Genomic DNA, 9689 nt, shown 5'->3' on the forward strand with positions numbered 1-9689 from the left:
GATCTGACCTTGCCTTCGGAGTTAACCACCGACGTGTTGCTGTTATCATTGCCTAGCTCATTTGATCCTTTTATGGTTAACTTCAACATGAACAAGATGGAGCCGACCCTTGAGGAGTTGGTGAATATGCTTGTTACGTTTGAATCAACCATCAAGAAAGAGAAGTTGGTTTTTTATGTGGGTTCTTCATCTGGTACGAAGATTGATCCACATGGGAAGGGAAAGAAGAGTTCTTTCCAACGTCCCAAGAAGAACATGCCCTTGATGAGGCAATCTCCGAATCCCGTTGTGGCAGCCACACCAGTTAAGGCTGACAAGACTAGTGATGTTTGTCATCACTGCAAGAAGCCTGGACATTGGAGGCGAAATTGCAAGGAATATCTTGCCCAGAAGAGTTCTGGAAACGGTATGTTCTAAATTGAAGTAAACATTTCAATTAACTCTACTTCTTGGGTATTAGATACCGGTTGCGACTCACATCTCTGTAATGAGTTACAGGTGATGGGAAGAAGTAGAAAGCTTAAGGGAAGGTGACACCTTCTTGAGAATGGCTATGGAGCAAGAGTTGCTGCCAAGACCTTAAGAAATGTTTACTTATTGTTGAACAATGATTTTAAGTTAATTTTAAGAGATGTTTTGTTTGTACCTTTTTGGTGAAAACAATGTTTCCATTTCTATGGTGATAAAAATGGATATTCTTGTTTATTTAGCAAAGGTGTTTGCAACATTTACAAGAATGAATGTTTAATTGGTACTTGAGAACTTGAAAACGATCTCTATAACTTAAAATTGAAAGATATTCCATTAAATGTCCATTCAAAGGCAGACACCATATGAGATATGGATGGGTAAGCCTCCCAAATATTCTTGTCTTAGAATATGGGGAGCCCTGCTTATGTGAAGCAGGTAGTGGGAGATAAATTGGATAGTTGATCCATTTTATGTTACTTTGTGGGATATCCAAGGAATTCGGTTGGATATTATTTCTATCATCCCCAAGAAACGAAGGTGTTTGTTTCTTGGAATGCAACCTTTTTGGAAAAAGAATTTCTATTAGATAGAAAAGGCGAGATGATAGAACTCGAAGAGGTTCGAGAGACACCCACAATTATAGAACCCACACCCGAAGAGCCAAGTGAGAAGATACAAGCTCCTAGAAGATCCGAGAGAGTCTCGTGACCACCTATGAGGTATGTTCTGCTTCTTGAAGAGGGCCATGATGAGCCTCTCCATGGATGTGATCCAAGGACCTTCAAGGAAGCATTATCTGATGCCGATTCATCCAAAATAGCTTGAAGCAATGGAATCTGAGATGAATTCCATGCATTCGAACCAAGTGTGGGATCTTATAGATCCACCTGAGGGAACGGTTCCCATAGGGACTTGGGGCGGATGGGAAGGTATTGACCTTCAAGGCGCGATTGGTGGCAAAAAGATATACTCAAAGACAAGGAGTTGACTTTGAGGAAACCTTTTCACCAGTTGCAATGTTCAAGTCTATAAGGATATTGCTAGCCATAGCTGCATAGTATGACTATGAGATATGGCAGATGGATGTCAAGACAGTCTTTCTTAATGGGGATATTAAGGAAGAGATTTACATGTCTCAACCCGAAGGGTTTACATCTATCGGAAGTGAGCATAAGGTATGCAAACTTCAAAGATCTATTTATGGTCTAAAGCAGGCATCTAGGAGTTGGAACCTAAGATTCGACAAAACATTCAAAGAGTTTGGTTTTGCTAAGAATCATGAGGAACCCTGTGTGTATAAGAAGGTCAGTGGGAGTGTAGTGACATTCTTGGTGTTTTATGTTGATGACATTCTAATCATTGGGAATGATGTAGGAATGTTGCAATCAACTAAAATATGGTTAGCAAGTGAGTTCTCGATGCAGGACTTGGGTGAAGCATCTTTTGTATTGGGAATACAGATCTATAGAGATAGATCAAGAAGATTGCTTGGTCTCACCCAGTCTACATACATTGATACCATCGTGAAGCCGTTCTCGATGGATGAGTCCAAGAGAGGACATCTACCAATGTGTCATGGCGTGTCCCTATCCAAGTCTCTGTCTTTCAAGACTGATGCAGAGATAGCGGCGATGACAAAGCATTCCTTATGCATCTGCGATTGGTAGCATCATGTATGGGATGATATCTACACGTCCTGACGTGGCTTTCGCACTAATTGTAGTGAGTAGATATCAATCGAACCCTGGTCTTCCACACTGGAAAGCTATGAAAGAAATCCTCAAGTAGTTGAGAAGGACCAATAAATTGTTCTTGGTCTATGGGGTGGAGAACTGAAATTGGAAGGCTATACCGACTCTAGCTTCCAAAGCGATATCGATGACTCGAAGTCAACCTCTAGGTTTGTATTCATGCTCAATGGTGCTGCTGTCTCTTGGAAGAGTTCCAAGCAAGACAATACTGCGGATTCCAGCACAGAGGCCGAATACATTGCTGCATTAGATGCAGCAAGAGAGGCTGTTTGGATAAGGAATTTTGTCCAAGAGTTGGACGTCATTTCTAATGGAGTTGCTCCTCTCCCGGTGTTGCGTGACAACACGGGAGCTTTAGCTCAAGCAAAGGAGCCAAGGTCTCATCAGAAGTCCAAACATGTATTGAGAAAGTACCACATCCTCGGAGAGATTGTGGAAAGAGGAAGAAGTGTCTTTTGACATAGTCGGCTCCGCAGATAATGTTGTTGATCCACTAGCTAAGCCATTACCTAGACCATTATTCGAGATGCATCGCGAATCAATGGGTTTGAACCATATGGGTAGTTGGCTCTAGTGCAAGTGGGAGATTGTTAGAGTAGGTGCCCGTCGAGCCAAGTGTTGGCCGAGTGTTCACAATGAAACTCTATGTATAAGCAATCTTTATTTTAGTAATATTTGAAATTATTATTTTGGCACATCTTTATCTGTATACCCATGCTAGTTGCATAGATAAAGCCCTTGAATATACAAATAGTAGAAAGAATATGAGATACTCATATGATGAGTATCATGAAACTCATATTTGTAATACTGTATATTCTAAACGGTTCCTAGTCGATTCAGCCGCCACTAAGAAGGATATAGGCCGCTCGAGTTAGAGACTAGTATCTACGATGTGAGTACTATGTTTCATTGGTAGGGGACATTGTGATGTCCGAGCATGTAGATAGGTGCTCCTGGTAGAGTGCACTGAACAACCCTCCATTAAAGGACTTTCCAAGTGCTTCTCACTTATCGAGTGGAAACGTCCTAGTTTATGGTTGTACACCATTAGTCCTTATGACCCGGGACAACATTGAGACTCTATGTGCTAGCATTTCACTTTAACTTGTTTACCGACTCTTATGGGGTCATCAGGTGGCAAGGTTGGGTGTCATGTCGAAACATATAGGAGTCGATGCATTGTAGTCGGGGATTCACCGCTTACCTTCGGGTATGGATACCCTATGTGTTATCATGTGTATGTAGGTTGAAATCTCTGGCCAGAGTATGGTTGTAATTATGAAAGGGGTTTCATAGATTACACCATCGATGCAACTACGACATGACACATAGTATCGATTCATTGACAACTCTCGATAAACCAATGGTTGTCGAATCGATCGGGATATATGAGTTGCAGGGACCGTACTGTACGCTAACCATAATTGAATGGTTCTTGCAGGCACTATCATTTGATACCTAGGGATCATGTAAGCGATGTTGCTAGGCGTTTAACATGGTTGGTTGGGTACTATCAGACTTGAGTTCTGACGTTCTTGTTATCAAGGGGTTGATAAGTAAGAATGGAGCAATTGGGGTATGCTCATATAAGGACATGTTTAGTCCGAATCACATGGAGATGTGAACCCACGACTAGTTGTATCAATGAACCATTGAGGGCCACACAAGTGCTGGCTTTCTAGATCCCGTTGAGAAGTAAAAATAGTTCAATGTGTTGAACGGCTTATAAAGGAGTTTATAAGCGTAAGGAAAATTAGAAGTATGACTTCTATAAAGGAGAAACTAGTTCAATGTGTTGAACGACTTATAAATGAGTTTATAAGTGCAAGGAAAAATACAAGTATGATTTCTATGAGAGAAATGTAAATTTTAATTTATGGAAGTGTTCCTAAATTAAAAGTTGGCCAAGTGAATAATGTATTTGAAAATTGTGATTTTCATAAACATTATTATGGACTAAATTAAATTAATTCAAGTGTTGAATTAATTAAACACTATTGAACCTAGTAGAGTCCAAATAATTAAATTAATTCAAGTGTTGAATTAATTAAATCATATTGAGTCTTGTAGAGCTCAATTTAAATTAATTATTTAGCTAGTGGGACTTGAGTAAATTCAAGTAATGTTTAATTAGTCTCAAATATGTTTGAGATAATTAAATTTAGTCCATGGTTTTTAATTTGTTAAAAACCATATAATATATGCATGCATGGAAGGTGAAGGGTTGGAGACAACTTTTTCAAATATCAAGGCTTGGCATGCTACTTTTGTCTCTACTTTTTGCAAGACCAAGACAAGTCTCCCTTCCCTCATTCTAGCATCACAATGGCCGAAATTCCTCTTGCCTTTTCTCTCCTCCATTTTCTTCTGCAAGTGTTGAGGAAGAAATACACTTCTCAAAGAAAAATGCTCTAATTTTTCTAGTGCAAAATTAGAGTGGTTCTAGATAGTTGGTGGTGGGCTTAATATTTAAGCAAGGTGGGCTCAAAGGAAGCTTGAAGATTGTCTTGCCATGTAAGAGCTAAGGTGTTTACACCTTAGTTGGAGCCATACATCAATCCTTGTGATTGATAGGTAAAATTCTAAACACACTATGAATGTCATTTTTGTGTTTTATTGTATTTGCTACACAAATCAAGGGGTGGCCGAAATTTTGTATAAAAAAATTTAAAATTTTTTAACTTCCGTTGCGCTTCCGATCACCGTAACCGATCCCATTTCAGTCTATCCCCCACACATCAAAAACCTCACACTCAATGATATTGTTTAATGACATTTCATGATGGTTAGAGATGTTACCTGTCCGCTGGCATTTATCACAAACAAGCACATAAGAACGAGCGTCCTTAAATAGGGTAGGCCAATAGAAGCCACATTCAAGTACCTTAGATGCCATCTTTGTTGGTCTAAAATGACCACCTACCTCACGGTCCTGGCAATGGTTGAGAATTTGACCAAACTCTTCCTCTGCAAAACACCTTCTAATCATGGAATCTGCACAAATCTTAAAACAAAATGGTTCCTCCCAAAAATAATTTTTCACGTCAGAAAAGAATTTTTTTCGGTGGTGAAACGAGAGATTGGGTGGTGGTGTGCCTGTGACAAGAAAGTTAACAAAGTTTGCATACCAAGGATAGTGTTTCACCTCAAATAGCTGCTCATCAAGGAAACCAATCACTAATGGCATGATCTACACAGTCATTACTCATAAACTCCAATTTAGACAAGTGATCGCTACCACATTCTCAACACCCTTCTTATCCTTTATTTCTAAATCAATTCTTGTAGCAATAAAATACACCTAAGTAGGCGTGGTTTGGCATCTTTCTTAGCAAGTAGATATTTCAGTGCAGAGTGGTCTATGTAAACAATGACTTTGGACAAAAGAAGATATGACTGAAATTTGTCAAGCGCAAATACTACTGCAAGTAATTCCTTTTCGGTTGTTGCATAATTAAATTGAGCATCATCTAGGGTCTTACTTGCGTAGTAAATTGTATGAAATACCTTGTTTTGCCGCTGGCCAAGCACAGCCCCCGCTGCAGTATCACTATCATCTCACATGACCTCGAAGGGTAGATCCCAATCTGGTGCCACCAAAACAAGAGCTATCACCAAGCGCTCCTTTAAATCCTCATATGCCTGCAGACAGTTGGAATTGAAATCAAATGGCATATCTTTCATAAGCAAGGAAGATAGAGTTTTGGCAATTTTAGAAAAATCTTTAATAAAACGCCGATAAAAACCGACGTGGCCTAGAAAAATTCTAACTCCCTTTATGGATGTCGGAGATGGTAAGTTCTTGATGACTTCCACTTTAGCTTTGTCCACCTCAATCCCTTGTTCCGAAATCTTGTGCCCTAGGACAATTCCTTCTCCCAATACAGCCCCAGGTTCGTCTCCTCACATCTCATCAACACCACCTTCAAATTCTGCAAACATTCATCGAAAGAAGAGCCAAATATCAAGAAGTCAGCCATAAATATTTCAAGGAAAGTTTCTATCATGTCATGAAATATAGCGGTCATGCATCGCTGGAAAGTGACAGGGGCATTACACAAACCAAATGACCATCTGTCTAAAAGCAAAAGTGCCATAAGGACAAGTGAAAGTGGTTTTCTCTTGGTCCTCAGGCGAAATAATGATTTGGTTATACCCTGAATATCCATCGAAAAAACAATAAAACTCATGACCCGCTAACCTCTCAAGCATTTGATCAATAAAGGGCAGCGAAAATTAATCTTTACGGGTAGCATCATTTAATTTCTTATAATCAATGCACACACGTCATCCCGTAACTGTCCTAGTGGATATTAATTCATTTTGTTCATTTGTGATAACAGTAATCCCACTCTTTTTCGGCACACATTGAACATGACTTACCCATGTACTATCAGATATAGGATAGATAATACATGCATCAAGGAGTTTGATAGTTTCTGCTTTTAATACCTCTTGCATCTTTGGATTTAATTTTCTCTGAGGTTGCACCAGAGGTGAGTATTTGTCTTCCATCAATATCGTGTGCATGCAGACCGATGGATTGATCCCTTTGATATCTGTCACCTTCCACACAAATGCACTCTTGTGCGCTTTCAAAACTTTCAGTAGTTTGCCTGCCATCACGTCTGTCAAATCAGAAGACATAATCACGGGAAGTTTATGATTCTCACCTAGATATACGTATTTCAGATGCGGAGACAATGGCTTGAGCTCAAGAGTCGGTGGCATCTTCTATGCTTGATTTCTGAGGGGTCAAGTCTCTCCGATCCCCCAGGTCCTCTAATCTCATCCTTATCGCCCTCTTCTATGGATGGTTGTCATTAAGTTGTGCCACTATTTCAGCTTTTTTTTCATCTAATTCATCTTCTCTCAATTCAGTAGTGAGAGTGGCTTCCAAAAGGTCCTTAGTAGCATCCTGCAAATAGTTACACGCAAGCGAATCAAAAGCATCAATTTTAAAACAACTATCATAATGTAGTGTGTGCTTATGTGCGTTAAAGATGTCAAAAGTAATCTCCTCTTCCCCCACTCTCAATCTCAACTGCCCTTCTTGCACATCAATTAGAGCCTTGCCAGTTACAAGGAATGGCCTCCCCAATATCAACGACATCTCTATGTCCTCCTCCATGTCAAGCACCACAAAATCTGCAAGAAAAATAAATTTGTCCACTTTCACTAGCACATCCTCAATAACTCCTTGTGGATACTTGACAGATCGGTCTGCTAGCTGTAAAGACATCCTCATTGTTTTAGGTTCTCCTAATCCAAGTTTCCTAAACACAGACAAAAGCATGAAGTTAATGCTTGCACCAAGATCACATAAGGCTTTATGAAAAACAACATCACCAATCATGCAAGGAATAGAAAAACTCCTTGGATCCTTAAGTTTCAGTGGGATCTTGTTTTGCACCAAGCAGAGCAATTTTCAATTAGATTTACTGTCATTTGATGATCCAATTTTCTCTTGTTTGCTAAAATGTCCTTTAAAAATTTGGCATAACTAGGCATTTGCATCAAAGTATCGGCAAAACGAATATTGATATGCAATTTTTTAAATACCTCAAGAAACTTACCGAATTGCGCATCAAGTTTTGCTTTTATCAATGCGTCAGGGAAATGAGGAGGTATAACATTGATTGTGCAGTGGGTGCTAGTGTAGAGTTAGAAGACTTAACTTGGATGTCTCAGTCTGTTCATCCGGTATTTGACTTTTTTTTCTTTTTCTCTAGACTCTAAAATTTTCCACTCTTCAACTCGATGGCCTTCACTTGCTCTTTAGGATTGGTCTCTGTGTTACTTGGAAAGGTGCCCGGCTCTCTACTTGCTATCATCTTATCTAATTGTCCAATCTGATTCTCTAGCCCCTTCATCGATGCATCTTGGTTTTGGAGTCTAGTTTTAGTGGACGAGATAAACTTAGACATAATTTGCTCCAAATTAGACTTTTCTTCTCTAGGGGGATCAGATCTATACATCGGTTGTTTACCATATGGTTGTCCTCCATGTGGTCGATTCTGACTGTTTTGACCACCCCATGAGAAGTTGGGATGTTTCCTCCATCCATGATTATATGTGTTCGAATACGGATAATTCCTTGGACGATTTTGGACTCTCACTTGATTCACTGGTGCCTCTTCTTGCACATAAAAAAGATTGCCATCTTGACAGTCCTTCGCAAAGTGTTCACCTCCACACTTATCACAGAATATCTCTTGAAGACGCATAGTCGTGCCACCCATATTCAAGCTGTCCAATTTCCTGTTCAAGACATCAAGTTACGCAGTAATAGCAGAAAAGTCAGTTATCCTGGTGAAATTCTGCACTTCTCCGCTGGTTGTTCCTTCCAGATTGATGATGATAGCTGCTAGCAGCCATTTTCTCCAAGCAGCATCATCTATCATAGTACGATTAGGAGTGAGTAAGCCATAATAAAAGGTTTGAACGACCAACCCAAGTGGCAGTTCGTGATGAGGGCATCTCCGTAATAAATCTTTGAAGCGCTCTCATGCATCATATAAAGACCCCTGCTCGAATTGAGAAAATGTAGGTGATGTCTGCCCGCAGCTTCATGTATTAGATGGAGGAAACTATTTAATGAGAAATGCTTTCGCCATGTCCTTCCATGTGGTGATCGAACCTACAGGAAAACAATTTAACCATGCTTTAGCTTTGTCACGTAAGGAGAAAGAAATAAACGCAACCTAACAGCATCATCAGAAACTCCATTTACTTTAAAAGTATCGCAAATTTTAAGAAAATCTGTTATGTGCGTGTTTGGGATCGTCTAATGCAGATCCTCCAAACTGGACCTTATTCCGAATCATCTGAATTATAGGTGGCTTGATTTTGAAGTGGTTTGCCCGCACAATAGGCCTCACAATGCTAGGGCGTACACCATCCAAAGAAGGCTGGGCATACTCTAGCATCGGTATGCGGCGTCGCACCTCAACATGTCTATCTTGATGGTGTTCCTCCTCATGCTCGTGCCTCTCCACCAGTTCCTTCAGTCTCTGCTGTTGTCTTCTTCTGCAGAAAGTTATTTCAATTTCTGGGTCAACTGCTCAAGCTCCACGTCAAGTGACTTGGCATGCACTGGAAAATATATCTGAAACAGAATATGGATTGTTAGCTCAAAAAAATAAAACAATGCTAAAGAAATTAACTAAAAATAAAATTGTGAATGAACAGTCCCCAGCAACGGCGCCAAAAACTTGATCGAGCAAAACTTGCACTGTAAAATGCTTGGCCAAAAATAATAATATTTAAGCTCGAAATAATCACAAGTGCACGATGTCAAGTTATAATATAATGTACTAGAGTACGAGTATCGTTCTACTGGAGACTGTATTTTGTAATTATTATTTCCAATTGTTAAATATTTAGCAACGAAATTTGGATGATTGTTTTCTACTACTATACTCAAATAAAAACTCAATGATAAATTTTAAGAATCAAATAATG

General features: G+C 39.6%; 1 non-coding gene across 1 annotated transcript; it reads left to right on the top strand.

Moving 5' to 3' along the window:
- The first annotated feature begins 8687 nt into the window (after nt 1–8687).
- On the top strand, nt 8688–8794 carry LOC140835576 (small nucleolar RNA R71). Its single transcript, XR_012118900.1, has one exon. It is a non-coding gene; the product is annotated as a small nucleolar RNA R71 (small nucleolar RNA).
- Nucleotides 8795–9689: the final 895 nt, after the last annotated feature.

This window comes from Primulina eburnea, chromosome 6, assembly GCF_022965805.1.
Source record: "Primulina eburnea isolate SZY01 chromosome 6, ASM2296580v1, whole genome shotgun sequence".
NCBI classification, from domain to species: domain Eukaryota; kingdom Viridiplantae; phylum Streptophyta; class Magnoliopsida; order Lamiales; family Gesneriaceae; genus Primulina; species Primulina eburnea.